This window comes from Panulirus ornatus, chromosome 15 (assembly GCF_036320965.1).
Source record: "Panulirus ornatus isolate Po-2019 chromosome 15, ASM3632096v1, whole genome shotgun sequence".
In the NCBI taxonomy this organism is placed as follows: domain Eukaryota; kingdom Metazoa; phylum Arthropoda; class Malacostraca; order Decapoda; family Palinuridae; genus Panulirus; species Panulirus ornatus.
The window spans coordinates 37,921,562-37,940,999 of NC_092238.1; positions in this window are offsets into that span (position 1 = coordinate 37,921,562).

Here is a 19,438-nt window from a genome sequence, read left to right on the forward strand (position 1 = left end):
AGGGAAGCAGTGCTGGTATGTGCAAGAGACGCTTTGGCATGCGAAAGGTGGGAGGTGGGCAGATTAGAATTGGTAGTGAGTGGTGGGATGAAGTGAAATTGCTAGTGAAAGAGAAGAGAGGCATTAAGGGAAGGAGTGCAAATGGGGATGTATAAGGGGATGTATAAGGGGATGTATAAGAAAAAGCGGCAGGGGGTCAAGATGAAAGTGTAGGGTTTGAAAAAGAGGTCAAATAAGTGTTGGAGTGAGAGTGAACGTTAGGGAGAATAAGATGTTTTGAAAAGAGGTGAATAATGTGTGAAAGACAAGAGAACAAATGGTAAACATCGGTGAAGGGGGCAAAAGAGGAAGTGATAACAGGTTTTGATGAAGTGAGGAGGAGATGGTGCGAGTATCTTGAAGGATTATTGAAAGTGTTTGATGACAGAGTGGCAGATGTAGAGTGTTTGGAAAGGGTTGTATGCTAAAGGAGAGAGGCATAGAGAGTAGTTTGGTAAAGAGAGAAGAGGAGGTAAAAGCCTTGCATAAGCTGGGAAGTAGTGAAATGGCTGGAGTGGGTGATATTGCAGTAGAATTTATTAAGGAAGGGGATGACTGTGTTTTTGATATGTTGGTAAAGATTTTTAGTGTAAGTATGGATCATGGTGAAGTGCCTGAGGATTGGCGGAATGCTTGTATAGTGCCACTGTATTAAGGCAAGGGGGATATAGATGAGTGTTCAAACTAAAGAGGTACAAGTTTCTTGAGTATTCCTGGTCAATTGTATGGGAGGGTATTGATTGAGAGGGTGAAGGCATGTACAGAGCATCAGATTGGGGAGGAGCAGTTTGGTTCAGATGTGGTAGAGGATGTGTGGATCAGGTGTTTGCTGTAAAGAATGTGTGAGAAATACTTAAGGAAGCAGATGGATCTGTGTGTGGAATTTTTGAATATGGATAAAGCATATGATAGGGTGGATGGAGGTGCTTTGTGGAAGGTCTTAAGAGTATATGGTGTGGGGGGGTAAGCTGCTGGAAGCAGTGAGACGTTTTCATCGAGGGTGTAAGGCATGCGGACGAGAAGGAAGAGGGAAGAGTGAATGGTTCCCAGTGAAGGTCGGTTTGCGGCATGGCGTGTGATGTCACCATAGGTGTTCAGTTTGTTTATGGATGGGATGGTGAGGGAAGTGAATGAGAGATTCATGAAGACACAGATAAGTATGGAATCTGTTGGGGATGAGAGAGCTTGGGAAGTGAGTTAGTTTTTGTTTGCTGATGATACAGCACTGGTGGCGGATTCAAGTAAGAAGCCGCAGACGTTGATGAATGAGTTTGGAAGTGTGTGTGAAAGGAGAAAGTTGAGTGTAAATGTACATAAAAGCAAGGTTAATAGGTTTAATGGTGTTGAGGGAAAGGTTAGTTGGGCTAAGTCTGAATAGAGGAAAATTGGATGAAGTGATACCTGGAAGTAGACTTTGAAACGAATGGAACCACGGAAGCAGAAGTGACTTATTGGATGGGGAAGGGGGCGAAGGTTCTGGGAGTGATGAAGAATGTGTGGAAAGAGAGAACGTTATCTGGAAGGGCAGAAACGGGAATATTTGAAGGAGTAGTAGTCCCAACAATAATATATGGATCCGCGGCCTGAGCTATAGATAAGGCTATGTGGAGGAGAGTGGAATGTGTTGGAAAATGAAGTCTTTGAGGACAATATGTGGTGTGAGGTGGTTTGATCGAGTAAGTAATGAAAGGGTAAGAGAGAGATGTGTGGTAATGAAAAGAGTGTGGTTGAGAAAGCTGAGAAAGGTGTGTTGCAGTGATTTGGACATATGAAGTGAATGAGTGACGAAAGGTTGACAAAAGGGATATATGTGTCAGAAGTGGAGGGAGCAGGGAGAACGGGGAGACCAAGTTGGAGTTGGAAGGGTAGAAAAAGATTTAGAGTGATCAGGGCTTGAACATGCAGAAGGGTGAAAGACGCGCACGGGATAGAATGAACTGGAATAATGTGGTATACTGGGGTCGACATGCTATCAATAGACTGAACTAAAACATGTGAAGCGTCTATGGTAAATCATGAAAAGGTCTATGGGGCTTGGTTGTGGACAGGAAGCTGTGGTATCAGTGCATTACACATGACAGCTAGGGTATGGATGTTAGCGGGTGTCGCTTTTCTACGTCTGTTCCTGGCTTTACCTCGCTAACGCGAAAAACGGAGATCAAGTATTGAGACACACACACACACACACACACACACACACACACACACACACACACACACACACAAAGTAATGAATGTATCATGATCAGGGTGTTAGATAAAGCTGCAAAAAAAAAAAAGAATAACAAAGAAATCATTAAGTGTGAGGCATATAGGAAAAGTCGTCGTTCATATGTAAATTCCGAGGTTCAGGTAAGACTGTCCCGCCCTCCGCTCGTGGGACTTCCCGGCTGCTAGTACTCTGTGCTCGACCACGTAAGGCGTCTCTTCTTTCCTCCACCTCGTCAGGACTCGACTCCAGGCTGGACTTCCCCGTTATCCCGGGCTGCTTCGCTTTGTGCCTTAGCAAGAAGCACTTGCTTCCTACATGCTGGACCCCTAGCTTCTGCTCCCCACATCTGCTACACCCCAGCTCCTGCTCCCCACTCCCGTCACATTCCAGCTCTTGCTTCCCATTCCTGCCACACACCAGCCCCTCGTCCTCACACCTGCCACACCTCAGCCTCAGGTCCTCACACCTGCCACACCTCAGCCTCAGGTCCTCACACCTGCCACACCTCAGACATTTGTCCTCATCTCTGCTACACCTCAGCCCCAGGTCCTCACACCTGCCACACCTCAACCTCAGGTCCTCACACCTGCCACACCTCAGACATTTGTCCTCACCTCTGCCACACCTCAGCCCCAGGTCCTCGCACCTGCCACACCTCAACCCCAGGTCCTCACACCTGCCACACCTGAGCTCCAGTTCCTAACACCTGCCACACCTCAGACATTTGTCCTACTTCTGCCACATCTCAGCCCCAAGTCCTCACACTTGCCACACCTCAGCCCCAGGTCCTAACACCTGCCACACCTCAGCCACTTGTCCTCACACCGGCCACACCTCAGCCGCAGGTCCTAACACCTGCCACACCTCAGTCTTTGATCCTAACGCCTGTCACACCTCAGCCCCAGGTCCTAACACCTGCCATACCTCAGCCCCAGGTCCTAACACGTGCCATACCTCAGCCCCAGGTCCTAACACCTGCCACACCTCAGTCCCTGGTCTTAACATCTGCCACATCTCAGCCTCAGGTCCTAACACCTGCCACACCTCAATCCCAGGTCCTAACTACTGCTAGACCTCAGCCCCTGGTCCTCACACCTGCCACACCTCAGTCCCTGGTCCTCACACTTGCCACACCTCAGTCCCTGGTCCTCACACCTGCCACACCTCAGACCCTGTTTCTGACACCTGTCACAACCCTGTTTCTGGTTCTCCCTACTCGTGACGTCAGTCCTGCCCTCCAGCGCTTATAACAATACCAACACTTAATCCTTCTGTTCCTCCAACCCACTTTACCTTCACCTCATCACTGGGTTCTTCATTCTGTCCATACCCTCTTCCCTTCCCACTGACCCTCAAACTGCTGTCCTTCCTCTGAGATAGACTGATAACGGAACAGCATTCAGGGGTCAGAGAGTGATGGAGGGTCCCAGTGTGTCAGGGTCATCCTGAACCAGGGTGGTGGAGGGACATTGTGTACGTCAGGGGCGCACCTTGTGCTTCGGTTACGTAGGAGCTACAGGACGAGTGTGTGTGTGTGTGTGTGTGTGTGTGTGTGTGTGTGTGTGTGTGTGTGTGTGTGTGTGTGTGTGTTACCTCTGGAGGGAGGAAGAGAAACCGACCCCTGGTGAGATGGTGAGAGACTGTCCTCTAGTAAGAGGGTGAGAGACTGTCCTTGTTGAGAGAGAGATTGTTTACTGGTGAGAGGGTCAGAATATGACACATTGTGACCGGAGGAAGGAATGTGGCTCTTGGTATGACGGATGAGTGGCCCCTGGAGAGAGAGAGGGAGGCAATATCCCCCTAGTGAAAGAGGTAGCAAGTGATTCCTGGTGAGAGGGATAGTAAAAGGCGCCCCTATTTAGAGGGAAACAGAGAGTGGCCCCTGTTTAGAGGGGAGAGAGTAGCCGCCAGTGAGAGGGGAGGGGGGGGATTGGCCCTTGATAAGAGAGGAAGAGAATGACTTCCGGTATGAGGAGGCTAGAGTAGTCCCCAGTGAGAGAGAAGATAGTGGCCCCTGATAAAAGAGAGAGAGAGAGAGAGAGAGAGAGAGAGAGAGAGAGAGAGAGAGAGAGAGAGAGAGAGAGAGAGAGAGAGAGAGAGAGAGAGAACGCCGGACAAAGGCTAACAAGGAAAGTAGGGGCTGCAAAAGGTAGGGTGAGGTTTCTTGAAAGAAGCTATGAGAACATGTGGTTCTGGAGTGGAGGATGTGGGCTCCTAGAACGGAGTGAGGGAAAGAAGAACCTCGGAGGGGTGGATCTGGGTCCTGGGTGGGAGAATGGAGGTCCTCAGAAAGGAAGGGGATGGGCTCTTTGAAGAAGGTAGAGGGAAGACGAAGTTTAAAGAATGAGGAGGTGGCTCTAAAGAGGCGGATGAGGGGAAGGTTAAGGGGAAGGAGAGCTGGGGAGGGGAAGGGGGAGGGGGAGAGCTCTGTGAGGAAGGCGGGGAGAAGGAGGGCAGCTGGAGGAGACGGGATGGGCCCAGAGAAGAATGTGAGGCTGAAAAGGAGCCCCGGAAGCAGGACTGCGTTGAAGGATGAGAGAACTGGAGGACCAATTGCGTGGCGCCTTCGTGGTGATGACAAGTGACCTTCAAGTACCGTTTATCCACTGGGATCTGGGGTGAGATGGGGATGGGGGGGGGGGGGGGGGGGGTCGGTCGTCAGGTGAGTCCTGGGGTCCCTTGGCGGCTGGGGGGCTACCACCAGGAGAGACTATGGCACCCTTGGATCTTCCCCCCGGCCAATTTATTCCTAGCACATTATCTGCATCATTCAGCGGAGCGGAGAGCGTCACCGAACTGTTTTGTGTTCGTCTCCGAGTGAACCCTTGGCGTCTGGTGTCGGTGGCCACCGTGACGAAGTGGCGAAGTTTTCCCTCTATGAATCATGTGGGTTATGGAGTCCCTGGTACCATCCCTGGCAGCCATTACTCGTTCGTTTACTTGTCAGTGATTACGAGCATTTCGCTGTGTCTAATTTCAGGCAGCAAACGCCGGTGTACTTATAATAATGTTATCATTACTTATATTAACATCATTATCATTTATCCCTCACATTATTCGCATCACTGTTCTTATCATTTGTGTAATATATGCCGTACACGTAACAGCAGCTGTCATGACTGCATGGACCACATGCGTAGTGAGAGTGAGTGCATGTCGTCTAAAGGAAGATGTCCAAGATTTTTCGCACAGTGGATCCAGGGTTGACGACCTCAATAACCCTGGCAGCTGATAGGCCTAGAGACCAAACTACCAACCTATCATGATAGTTACCATCGGCATGTCAGTGTTCCGAAGACCAAATTACCGTCACGAACCTCCCTTCGTACGTTAGAGTTCTGTTTGGGTGATTTGTAGACCCTTCCTGGTGGTGGGAGGCAAGCGCGTACCACGAGTGCAAAGTTCACCTCAATGCATGCTCGAGTTTGATGTCGCCAGCTGGACGTGGCCAGTCTTTTGTTCCTCCTACGTGAGGATGCAGGCGAGGCGTCCCCTGGCGACAGGCATTTACAGTGACTGTGATAGATCCAGCAAGAATACCTGTGTCTAGATAGAAAATATGTAGAGTTAGGACAGGTCGCTAATGAAATGCTAAACACTGAGAAAGTATTAAGACAATTATTTTCACTGATAACGAGTATTTTTCCCCCGACAGTTCTCAGTCATATATAAGAATGATTTTGATGTTCGTCAGATACAAAATGAGTTTTTAGACCTTGAGATAGTTGCTGTAGAAGAACGCCACGATGTAATTGTAATCCTCGTATTTTGGTTAGATATCAAAGAGAGAGATTTTCTTGCTGGATATCCCATTCCAGGATTTCACTAAGCAGCTTTGGTGGTGGTGTCTCACTCTTAGTAAAGGGGAATCTTAAAACTGTTCTTTAAAATGTATATATTAATGACTTCGATTCCATTTCTGTGGTGATCAATGATAAGCCTCGTAAGAAAACATCAGATCAGTTTACAGGCTCCCTTCAAAGATACCAATGGCATACAGCAGACTTTCATGATGGGTTACCATACCGGTGTCTACGTGGGAAGAGTCGCTTTTCAGTAGCCCCAGGCGTCGCACGCTGCACATACTCTTGCTTGATAATGCCTTATCGAAATACGCTGAGAAATGTATTCGTAGCGCGAAGATACTAGACCCAGCTTCAGCTGTAAGTGAGGATTTTATCTATAGCTTCGTGGCTTGGGAGAAGTTAAGGACGAGTGCTCACTGACAAGTCACTGTTGTGGCAGCTTTCAGGGCTGCATGTAATGTTGGTCAACACAACAGTTGCGAACAAATATCCGATTTTGGACTTATACGTTCTATTGATCTTGCTCTTAACGGGGTAATCTGGGATGCCATTGACAACGAAAGTGATGCGGACGTAGCTTGGGAGAGCTTCAGTAAGACGTTCAAAACAGCAGAGATGACACGAGTGCAAAAGCGCAACAGACTAAGGCTAAATGGTTGAACAGTGACGTAAGGAAATATCTGTTGTCCAAGAAAATAACACGTTAAAAAACTAAGAGAGGAAAAAACAAAAACAACGTGATAAAGTTACGTAGATCTGGATAGAATATCTGATAAATTCACAAGTTAACGATAACATGAAGCGTGTATTGCTGAAAATAAGAAACGAAACCTTAGAGAATTTCATTGTGTTAGAAGCAAGAAACTGAATAACCTGTCAATTCGTCCAATAAGTTATGGAAAACGATGAATTAGTTCAAGACAATGAAGCCGTGGCAGAGATCTTGTCTGATTCTCTTTCATCCACGTTTACTACTGAAGAATGATCCAGATCTAGTCCATTGATAAGAGAAAACATTTTACGATGTATTAGTATACATATTCAAAATATCCTTAGAGCATTAGGTAGAACTAAATAAAAGGAAGATCTTGATAGATTCTATTACAGAACAGTGAAACATCAACTAGATATGAGATAGTTAAGCTCTTTTCCATAAGTCACTTGAAATAGGGGAAGTTTCAAAGGACTGGAAGTTTGCCAGTGTAACAGCGATTTTCAAAAAAAAAAAAAAAAAAAAAAAAAAAAAAAAATATATATATATATATATATATATATATATATATATATATATATATATATATATATATATATATATATATATATATATATATATATATATATATATAATTCCTTGACAGGAGATTACCACCCAATTAGCTTGAGGACCACAGCTGGTAAACTCGTGAAAAGTTTCCTCTAGCCTAAGGGTATAAATTATTAACAGTATCACCACTTAATCAACGATTTGCAGTACAGTTTTCGAAAAGAAAGAGGGAGTTCCTATTTGACAGATCCGCTTTTATGATGCAATCATTATGTACGACTAAAGGAAAGCGGTTGATGTTATGTATTTAGACTTTCAGAAGGCATTTGATGACTATCTGCAATGAAGATTACAAGTGTAAGTGAAGCCACATGGCATGGTTGGGGTTCTACTACGATGGTTAGAAATTGGTAGACCAGTCGTTAGCAGCGAGTAGTGATCAACGATCAAGTGTCAGAATGATTAGACGTAACAAGTGGCGTCCCGCAGGAATCAGTCTTGGGACCGACTCGCTTTTTAATATATAGTTTTATGACTGATAACGGGCTGCGTTTAGGGATATCAAGATTCACAAACGACAATAGACTAGAAAATTAAGCGCCGACGAAAGAATAGAACCCAGCAGTTGCAATCTGTTAGGCCGGGCTCATAGGTAGGAAATGAATTTTGATATCGATGAGTGCAAATTTTACTCATTCTTTGTCAAATGAAAGACAAACTACAGTATGAGTTTTGTAAAGTTATTAAGTTACAAAGGGTAAATAAGGAAAAAGACATAGATGTAATAGTCTTCAATTACTTAAGCAGTGGAAAAGGCAAGTAATATTCTATGATTCATAGGTAGATCACTGGACTTCAAGTCTAAGAAACTGATCCAATCTTTATAATTCACTGGTGCGTCCCACTGTGACTACTGTGTTCAGCTTTGGTCACTCTGCATGTACAAAAAACATGGGACAGAAAAGAGAGAGAGAGAGAAAGAGAGAGAGAGAGAGAGAGAGAGAGAGAGAGAGAGAGAGAGAGAGAGAGAGAGAGAGAGAGAGAGAGAGAGAGAGAGAGAGAGAGAGAGAGAGAGAGTACAGTGGCGGGCTGCCAAGATGATTTCCGGACTAAGAAACTAATCCGATAAGAACCGACAAAAGATTTATCTACTTTAAAAAAAAGAGAGAAAGTTAAGGAGGGATTTGATAAAGGTATTCAGTATTATCAAAGGCTTTAATCATCTCGATCTAAGCAGCTGTTTAAGGCTAGATTTGTCTGATTTTACTCGTAGTGTTGGAGACAAACGTTTGGACAAGAGTTTTACTTCGAGTGTGGCAAGATGCTTTCATTTCAACAGGATTCTCAGCGTCTGGAATTATTCTCCTATTAGAGTTGTTGACATCATCGCCATACAGAACGTTTAAGGAAGGGCTTGACAAAAATACTTATTTCAAGTCCACGGCTGAAATCATTTACGTCCCCTTGCATACAGTATTTACGGATTATTGTGCCTGAAGCATTTATTTGCTTTTCTAAATTTACTACACTAATCTCGTAGTTTATAATGTCTTCCAGAATAACAAACAGTCTCGCTGCTTGTATTCCACGGCATTCCTTTGCTTTCATTTGTATTCGTCCGGCGAGGCTGGAGTGTGCAAATGGAACTAGACTTCAGAGAGAGATGAGAAAGTGAGACATATAAAACACAAGAGAAATCGAGAAGGGTACATTGTGCACGCGGGAGAACCTGGGAATTCTAGATAACAGAAGACCTAAAGGTCTATGACGAAGTTCCCTGTTTGAGGACGTATTTTTGATTCAGGTAGAAGGAGAGAGGATAGTAAAGCTCAGACCGGCAGGAGAGCAGGTGTGTATAAACACCCTGCATTGTAGAGAGAATGTGCAGACCTACCGTCCAATAGAAATCACATCCGCTGGATATCTAGAGGAAGAAGGATTTGATCTGCTTCTCCATAAAGTTGTGATATGGGAATATCGTACCGCTGTTTTCCAATAAGCTCAGCGGAGACCAGGAATATCATATTCATTAATAACTGACATTAATAAAGTGTATGTTTAGCTGATCTTTAAACGTACTGTTAGTTTTTGCTTCACCGGGATCTGGTGGTAGTTTAATTCAGTATCCTGTGACTCCGTTACCCGTATTGATATTGCATCTTCTTCATCTTCACTTCATCTTCGCGGTGGTGCGTCATGTAAGACAGAGGGAGTTGAGTAACTTGATGATACAGGAGACAGACGGGGTAACCGCCAAACAGACCCCTTACGGATAGGGGCTTGGAATACTATCTACGACCGCACTGAAGTCCCCAGCAATGCCGCCGCCTGTCTGTCACTGAGACCTTTGTGCCTCATTCGTTTCCGTCGATTGTATTGTGAGCACATCCCATCACTTCATCATGCTATGCCTTGGTTAACATTAAGGCTCCTCTGGCTAACAGTGAGGTACCTATGGTTAACATCACTATTCTGTTAGGTTAAAAACTTCACCGTTCTCTATGTTGTTTACGTTATCATATTCCTTCAAGTGATGTTTATTCTAGTTAACATTACCACATTGGCTCTTCTCTTTACCATTATGCATCATAATCTGCTTTTGTTATATTGTCATGCTTTATGGTTACAGGACCAAGGCCGTTTATTTTCTGTTTCTCCCACCTCCTTACCACCCTTCCTTCCCAGGCACCTCCTGTGGCCGTGCTCCAGGACAAGGCACCACACGTCTTGGGTAATTCTCAAGGCGATCGAGTGGCAAACACTTTCCGCGTTCCAAGCACACCCAAATCTGTGCAGCATCTCAACCTGAGGCTTTCCAAGGACGCCTCAGCAGATAGGCTCATAACGCTGGCTTGATTCACATTACCTCACTTGGATAGGCTTGTAGGGGACCATTATGTCTTTAATCATGTCGTGATCTTCCATCTTTTTCTGTTTCTTTGTCTTACAGGACCAGCTAGTGTTAGGTAGTTGTTGTTCGCGTGGTATGGACTCCACCTGGCCCTAGGAAGCTACAGCCATCGACCCTCCGCTTTCTCGTTACCCAGCCAGCGTCAGTGCACCACCCTGCCACAGTGATGGTGAGTACACCACACCACTGCCATTCTATATTTAGAGGAGGTGAATTTGAGATACTTCTTTCAAGTGCTTGATCATGGAACCTGCTTAACCATATCGCGTTCAGTATGACACTCAGACTCTGAACCAACACTGGACAAAGTACACCAAACCCGCCCTCAGTGTTTACCTCTGCCACCTTGATTATTCGAGAACCAATAAACCCGTCTGCAACAACCACTTAAGTGGTGAGAGAGAGAGAGAGAGAGAGAGAGAGAGAGAGAGAGAGAGAGAGAGAGAGAGAGAGAGAGAGAGAGAGAGGTGGACTTGGGGGCTGGGGGGGAAGATCAAGGAAAGAAGTAAATTGTGATGCTGGGGGCAGAGTGTGGTGACCTTCGGCTGATGAGGTCAAGGTAAACCCTGTTCACTACATGACAGTGTATCTAAAGATAGGCATAACCTGCAGGGCAGGTGTCCCTCAATTTTTGTTCTTTTCATGGTATGTATACATGACTTACCTCATCCATCATAAGAGGTTGAGGAAGATCTAATAACTGCACCAACCACGGACTCTGTCGGTAAACGTTGCCCCTCTGTTCCCTTGACCATGGGAGACACACGAGAGAAAAACAGAAACGTTAGGAGGGGGGAGAGAGAGAGAGAGAGAGAGAGAGAGAGAGAGAGAGAGAGAGAGAGAGAGAGAGAGAGAGAGAGAGAGAGAGAGAGAGAGAAATACCAACTAAGTAGCAACTTTTGATCACAACAGAATAACCCTCGACCGAAAGTTTACATTTGTCCCTCAAAAAAGGGGTTGGGTATCCATCGCTCTCCCTCGTTCGCTCGAGACCTCTTGAGCACTCCACCAGCCACCTCCTGACTGTCATCTTCATCACTGTGGCTGGTGAGGTTGATGGTTTCTTCGTTCGTGCATAAAGTGTTTGTCTTCGTAGCTTCATTGGCCAGTGTTCTGATGTAGGGACTGAACCCACAGTGAGGTTTTTTTTTTTTTTGCCGGTGTAACGTCTTAAAAACGTGACTAGGTGTACTTAAGCAGCAGTGAGGGGCTGCCTCCTTCTTATCCATGCACTTAGATCCTCTGTTGAGAGGACTGCAATGCCCACCGTGAAGATTGGCTTGATCCTGTTTGTAATGACCCTGGTGGAGTCGAGGTCCTTTATTTTTCCCTCCTTAACCACCTGGAACAAGTATTCGAGCGCCCATCACGAGTTCCTGATCGCCACGACCTCTCCTCCAACATACTTGATCTCTTTCTTGCCTCTGGACCTCACTCGCTTTATAATTTCCAACCAGTCTTGTTCACCCTTTAGAACGCTAGCTTCGGCACTGTGGGAGCGTTTACTGTGTGTTCTTGAGTCCGGTATTGTTCACTGGCTAGGATGCCTCCAGCCCCATCATCCTTCCATCTGATAAAGCCGTACTTTATGGCATCTTCTATTCCTCGAACTCTACTTTTGGATGACTCCTTTCCTACCTCCTCCTACTGCACCTATGTCCTTTCACACATTATGTTTGTGTACGGTCCTCTGAGCGTTCACTCAGCTACAGGTGGAAAAGGCATAAGGAACAGCCGGCATACCTCCTCCTCTCTTTAAAGGAGTGTGCCTCTGAGATAGCTCCTGTCTAGGCTTACCTATTTCGCCCTTGTCTAAAAATCCCACAGTTCGCTTTGTGTAGGAATGCGTTGGTTTTTCCCATTCCTGAGACAGGACTTTTATTTTGATTCTTCAAAATATCGCGACATCACTCTCGCTTTTGCTATTTCTAAAGTTGTCGAAACTCTCCCTGTGCTTCACCCTCTTAAACATTTAGAATCTCATTCCCGACTCAGCCCACTAATGTGGTTTTCGCGGTATGAGGTCTACAGGCACTTTCTATCCTCCTCTGTAAGAGTTCTAGTAAATCATTATGTCGTGACCCTTAACACGTCTGATGCATCTGACAGGGTGTGACCCAAGCCTTTGCTTTGTAAATTTCCTTACTTTCCCCCTTTTTACCTTATACATAGTTTGCTTTCCAATTGTTCCATTACAGTAATCGTTGATGGAACAACATGTCCCTCTTTTCCTATCACTGTTGGTGTTCGTAAGTGTTCTGTCTTAATGACTACCCTCTTTCTTCTTGCAGTAATTGATCATCTCTCTTCAGTCTCAGACCCCATTCTCTCATACGGCAAGGATTCCGCTCTGCGTATTTCAGTTCGCTTTCCCTCCCCTCCTCACTGGTGTACTTCAGTTCACTTTTTCTCGTACTGAGCGTAATTCTTCTCTTTGCTAAGACTTGTGAAGTATTGCGGAAAGGGAAATCAGTAACCTTGTCAAATCAAACAGCGTAAAAACGCAATTTCTTCTCAGAATTCTTTCTATATTACACTTGTTTTCTATCGCTAAATTCCGAGACTCTGCACTTCAACCGTACAGTAACATAAAAAGGCTGGGCAAGATCATATCCTTCACTCTCCCGGAAGCCCCACACAAAGAACATCGCAGAATCTGCTGTGCCCAAAAGCTGATGGTGTTGTATAGGTGCCATCTTCAGGTGTTGTTGTAAGCATGCATCACACATTAACAGGGGTCTCATCCACCCCAGAGTGTAGTTCTGCATATATTAAGGGGTTTACTCTCCCTCCACTTGATTCCTGACCTCAGTGGAGTCCTATGTGTTATCATGTCTTCACCAGGCACCTCTCTTCAACCATCCCGGTCCGTCTGCCGTGATAGTCGTTATCTCTATTTTACAGGTATTACTCTGGCCACTGCTCTTGTGAGCTGTCCGCTTGTACCCCAGCCCCTTATGACCTTGACTTATGGCACACATCTAGCTGCTGCATCCAATAGTTTCTGTAAGGACACCGGCCACATGAGCACTGACCATTACGATACCTCCTTGCCTCGCACAGTGAAGCTATGGAATTCTCTGCAAATCTCTTGCCATCTTCTCGTCCTACATCTTTTCCGCGTTTAAGATTCGGGTCTACAAACACTTGAGGAACTCACGTCATCTTACTTCTTTTTGTTTGTCCTTTTGTCATACTTTTCATACCTTTCATGCAAGGTGACCATAACTGGAGCATGTCCATTACCCATGCTATACCGGCCACTATATAGAAAATATTATATCGATACATACCTCAGATAAAAAAGATAAAACTTTAAGGTGGCGTTACACTTGCATTCTTTGATCGATTCTTTTTTTTTGTGCCAACCTTTGAGGGAAGCGTCAATCTTTTGTGTTGTGCACCGTCACACATGCGTTTAGAACCAACGCGCCAGTTTCCCTCGTTCGATAACCGTCAACAGACAAGGTGGATCCGGATAACTGACGAAGAATGCGCAGCAATTCTACGCTTTGTCATGGCTGATTTGCAACGTCGACGGGCTAAAAAGCGTAAAAGGCGCGTTTGGATACGCTCCTGGTTAGCACGTCGAGAGGAAGAGAGCGTTTACTGTAGACTGGTAAAAGGATTAGGCCTGGAGGATCCTGAGGAGACGAGGAGTTGGATGATAATGATAATGATAATAGTAGTAATAGTAGTAGTAGTAGTAATAATAATAATAATAATAATAATAATAATAATAATAATAATAATAACAATAATAGTAATGATAATGATAATAATAATGATAATGATAATAATAATAACAATATTGATAGTAAACGTAATGAATAATCTTTGGAAGAAGAGCAGAAATTACGTTATTATATTTTGCTGGCTTCTTGTTTTAAACTGAAATTACGAATTTTCGTATAACTATTTGTATGATCGAGTGCAGACCTTGAGTTAACACCGTTAAGTTGTCGTATGGGTCGTCAGTACACACAGTCTGTACTGTTTGACGAAGTCTCTACGACAGACGTCGACGTTACGTGGAGAAATCGACACCCTGCTCGTACGTGACGATGATCCGTCTGGTCTGGTGTGAGTGTGAGGGAGGACAGCGTATGTCCGGCAGTGGTCGCCGGCAGGGAAGTGTTGCCCTCCACTTTGCCACCACATCTGCTGCTCTTCCACACCGCCACCACCACCACCACTCCTACTGCTCCTCCGCCTTGCCACCTGACCTGCCGCTTCTCGACCCCCTCCACCACACCCTCTGCTCCTCTACCTTACCACCTGACCTGCCTCTCCTCCACGCCTCCACCACGCCTGCTACTCCTCCACCTTACCACCGGACCTGTTGCTCCACCACACCACCGCCACACCTGCAGCGTCCTCAAGGTGGTCTTGCATGAGGGCACCCAGGGGCATGAGGTGATCGCATGCAACTCCACGCGGCAGCTGCAACCCCAGAACACTGTTATTATCTGACAGTCTTCACACACACGTGACACCTGCCCACCAAAGATCACACAGCGACCTTGCTCACCATGTCTGTACCCCTCATTATTCACTATATAGCTGGTTTTACACATGGCAACAGCTCTTCACACTCGACCACCACAGTCATACACCTGGCCATTACAACCGCACACCTGGCCACAGTCACGCTCTTCACCATCATGAACCACATACCTGGCCACTACAACTACATATCTGCTCACCACAGTCACACATCTGGTCACTGTCTTAACCACCATGACCCCATACATGGCACCACCACATCTATCCGACGAGCGACACTCTCACACATAGCCACCAAAAGCACATACATGGGCACCACAGCCATGCACCTGGCCACCACAACCACACGTTCGGCCACCAGAACGACATAGTTGGCTACCACACCCAACCACCATGAGCATGGGCCTAGCCATTATAGCCACACACCTGGCCATTACAGCTACACACCCAACCACAACGGCTCACCTGGCCACAACCATATAGCTAACCTCCTAGCCACACACGTCTTCACAGTCATACACCCGGCCAGTCACACATCTGAACATACCCCCACGTCGTGCACAGCTACATACCTGACTACCTCTCAGAGCCATACTTATACCTTCAGCCACCTCAGCGCAACACCTGGCATCCGTCATGCCCGAGTCTCCAGACCCACACACCTGCCCACATCCGGATACCCAGAAACAGCCAACAACCCAAAACCTTTCCAAAAACCCTTACAAGACCACAGCCTCACACCTGGTCACAACCCGACAGCTAGCTACAACCCCAAAAGACACTAGCCATAACCCCTCTCCTGACCACGACCATACATGTATTATAACCTTCAGGCTAGGCTACATCAGTCCACAACCACACAGCAGACCACACCCACACGCGTGGACACAACACCACACCTAGTCATAACCCCACACCTGGTCATAACCAAACACCCGGTTACAACCTCACACCTGGTCATAACCCTATACCTGGCCGTAATCTTTCCACCTGGCCACGACATATATACTTGGTCTTAACCGTGAACCCTACCACAGCTACACACATGTTCATATCTACAGGTCTGGCCACAGCCACACGCATGGCACACCTATACATCTGGCCACAGCCACACACTTATGGCCATCGCTGCTCATCCGGCCACAGAAACACACACACATGGCCAAAGGAATATACTTGGCCACAGTTAAACACATTAACACCGAAGTACAGCTACAAACCTCAATCGTAGGCTTGGCCATGTGTGCACCCTCCTGATGACAGCCACAGTCACATATTCATGCTCTGGACATACACAGGTAGACAGAGAAAAATATCCCCGGCCTCAACTATCCGCTTAGCTGAAGACAAACATCTAACCACGACCACATACTTGGGCATACATGAATCTAGTCAAGGTCACACCCTTGACTAAAGAGACACGTGTCTGGCCACACACACACACACACACACGCCTGGCCGTAGAGACATACTTGGCACATCAGGGATGTGATGTAACCACCCGCTTGGCCATCGTCACGTACGTCCATGGTCACGACACGGACGAAGCACCACCTCCGCCCCCTGTGGTGTACCTAAAGAGGCCGGAGGTGAGGGTGGTGTGATGGGCGCTTTTGTCGGAGGAGGGACAGGCAGCATCCATTATTCTCAGCCACCACATACAGAGGCTGGTGATGAGGGGAGGGTGTGGGGTGGGTGGGGGAAGGTATTGATGTAGTTCCTTGCCCCGCGTATTGCACCAGAGTGGGATGGGGCATCTCCATCAGTCCAGGGTTAGTGGACTCACCAAGGACATCAGTCCCCGCCAACTCATCAGGTCGAGGGAGCAGCAGAGATGATGATTGAACTGAACAGCGAAAAAAAAGGAAAAACAACGGAAGGAGAAGATGATAAAGAATTGGAACTGAGAAGTAGTAAGTTAGGATCGGGCAGGAGGGAAGAGAGATGCATGGTTGACACACATTATCAAACTTCAAACATTGCTGAAAGTGTGGTGTTATGAGTGTTAGCGTCGCTGACCATGATTCACGCGCAGGACTGCACGAATTCGAATCCTGGGCGCACCAGTCGGCACACATCCAACCCAGCTTTCGATGAGTGGATACTTGATTTAGTGTTGTGTGTGTGTGTGTGTGTGTGTGTGTGTGTGTGTGTGTGTGTGTGTGTGTGTGTGTGTGTGTGTGTATGTGTGTGTACTTCCCCATGCCTATGAGGATGCTGTCATGGATCCATCATTTCGATGTATGGACGTTGACGATTCTGTCATTGGCGTCAGCGTTGACAGCGGCTCTTCCAACTACACAGTGCTCTGCAACCACCTTAACAACCTCGTCACCATCAACCAGACCAAGACCATAGTTATGCATACCTTCAGTAATGTCCCATCCCTCACCGTCCCTTTCAGCCCCCAGCCGCCTCAAGAGGGATCTGTCCACCGTACTTCTTGGCGTCACTGTGGACAGCAAACAAAGCTGGAAGGAACACATCATTATCAACAACAAAAGCTTACTAGGTATCGCCTGTACATTCCCCACAACACACTTGACTCTCTGGACTTGAGAAAGTCCTCACTCAAGTCTCACCCATGCTTCTCCCACCTGGTCATCCTCCCTATCCACCACACAACGGAGGCGACTAGAAAGGGTGCAGAGAAGAGCACACAAGATTATTCTCGGTCCCTCTAACGTCACTTATCAAGAGGTGCTAAATACGCTAGCCTTCCCGACTCACGCCAGCCATCACCGAGATACCATCCGCCAGTTCGAGAAGAAGCTGCAGCACCATCCTCACCACCGTCACCTCCAGAGATCCCTCCCTTCGTCCCTGAGTTGCACTTCGGCACCAGAGCATCGAGTCCATCCGAGTTCGCACAGGCCACAACATTGCCCTCCCCACCCACGTCTTTATAAACATTTGTAGGCCATATTTGATGTTCAGACCGTGGATGTTTGGCGTCCTCGCCTTTGTTATAGCCCAGTTGTCTGTATTGCATGTGGTTTCTCTGTATATTTTCAACCATTGGCTGCGTGATCTATTCAATAAACTGTTGATCGCTATCTTTATCACACACACACACACACACACACACACACACACACACACACACACACACACACACACACACACACACACACACACAGCTGAGTTACCGGGAAAGGCCAGGGATCTTGAATTTGCCCACCATGGATGAGAGAAGAGTGAAGGATGACCTGATCACAACGTTAAAGTTTTTAAACCGGCTTTATGACGTAAACAGTGAACAGTTCTCCGAAAGATGCAGCTACAGAAAAGCCAGAGAACAAAGCATTAACTGAAACGGGAACTTTTAAGAAATGATGGAAAGAAGTACTTTTATGGTATGAGTCTGGTGAGTGAATGGTTTGGCTGAGTTATGAGATGGTGATATGCAGACAGATAATTCCAAATTTGGATGATAGTAGAGAAAGTTCAAGTGGTGAGGCCCCACGAGTGTTGAACTCCCTCCCATGCAGAACAAATGGGTACTTCCAAATAGGTAGTCTCACACACACACACACACACACACACACACACACACACACAAACACTACACCTTACAGAATATTCTCTACATCCAACCCTGATATCCTAGCCCACACCTTTGCTCTAAACCCTGCTTTACTTAGTATACCTTCTACACCTTGCACCGAATGATACGCACCTAACATTGTGTATCTACACTTTGTCTTACACATAGACATATATTTCCTTGATACTACATTACCCTACATGCTACCAACTTAAAGAAAAGAAGAAATTAAAACCTTCGTCAGGTGTTCAAGATAATTCCAAGATCACATACGCTCTCTCTCTCTCTCTCTCTCTCTCTCTCTCTCTCTCTCTCTCTCTCTCTCTCTCTCTCTCTCTCTCTCTCTCTCTCTCTCTCTCTCTCTCTCTCTCTCTCTCCGTGTGTGTGTAAATGATCCGTAACCATCTCAATGCACTTCCAGACCAGCAGTGAAATCTCATACACACTGGCCTTCCCGTAAACCTTACACAGTATACGACATTGACACGTAATACACAACATGCATATGATATGGAGTATATGATGATCTAAACTCAAACGACGCGAGGGCCAGGGAAATTGATTTGGTAAACAGAGAAAAGGTAGTCAAAACTTTGCAGAAGATGAAAGTCAGCAAGGCGGCGGGTTTGGATGGCTCATGGTGAAGTGCCTGAGGATTGGCGGAATGCATGCATACTGCCACTGTACAAAGGCAAAGGGGATAAAGGTGAGTGCTCAAATTACAGAGGTATAGGTTTGTTGAGTATTCCTGGTAAATTATATGGAAGGGTATTGACTGAGAGGGTGAAGGCATGTATAGAGCATCAGATTGGGGAAGAGCAGTGTGGTTTCAGAAGTAGAAGAGGATATGTGGATCAGGTGTTTGCTTTGAAGAATGTATGTGAGAAATACTTAGAAAAACAGATGGATTTGCGTGTAGCATTTATGGATCTAGAGAAGGAATATGATAGAGCTGATAGAGATGCTCTGTGGAAGATATTAAGAATATATGGTGTGGGAGGCAAGTTGCTGGAAGCAGTGAAAAGTTTTTATCGAGGATGTAAGGCATGTGTATGAGTAGGAAGAGAGGAAAGTGATTGGTTCTCAGTGAATGTCGGTTTGCGGCAGGGTTGTGTGATGTCTCCATAGTTGTTTGATTTGCTTGTGGATGGGG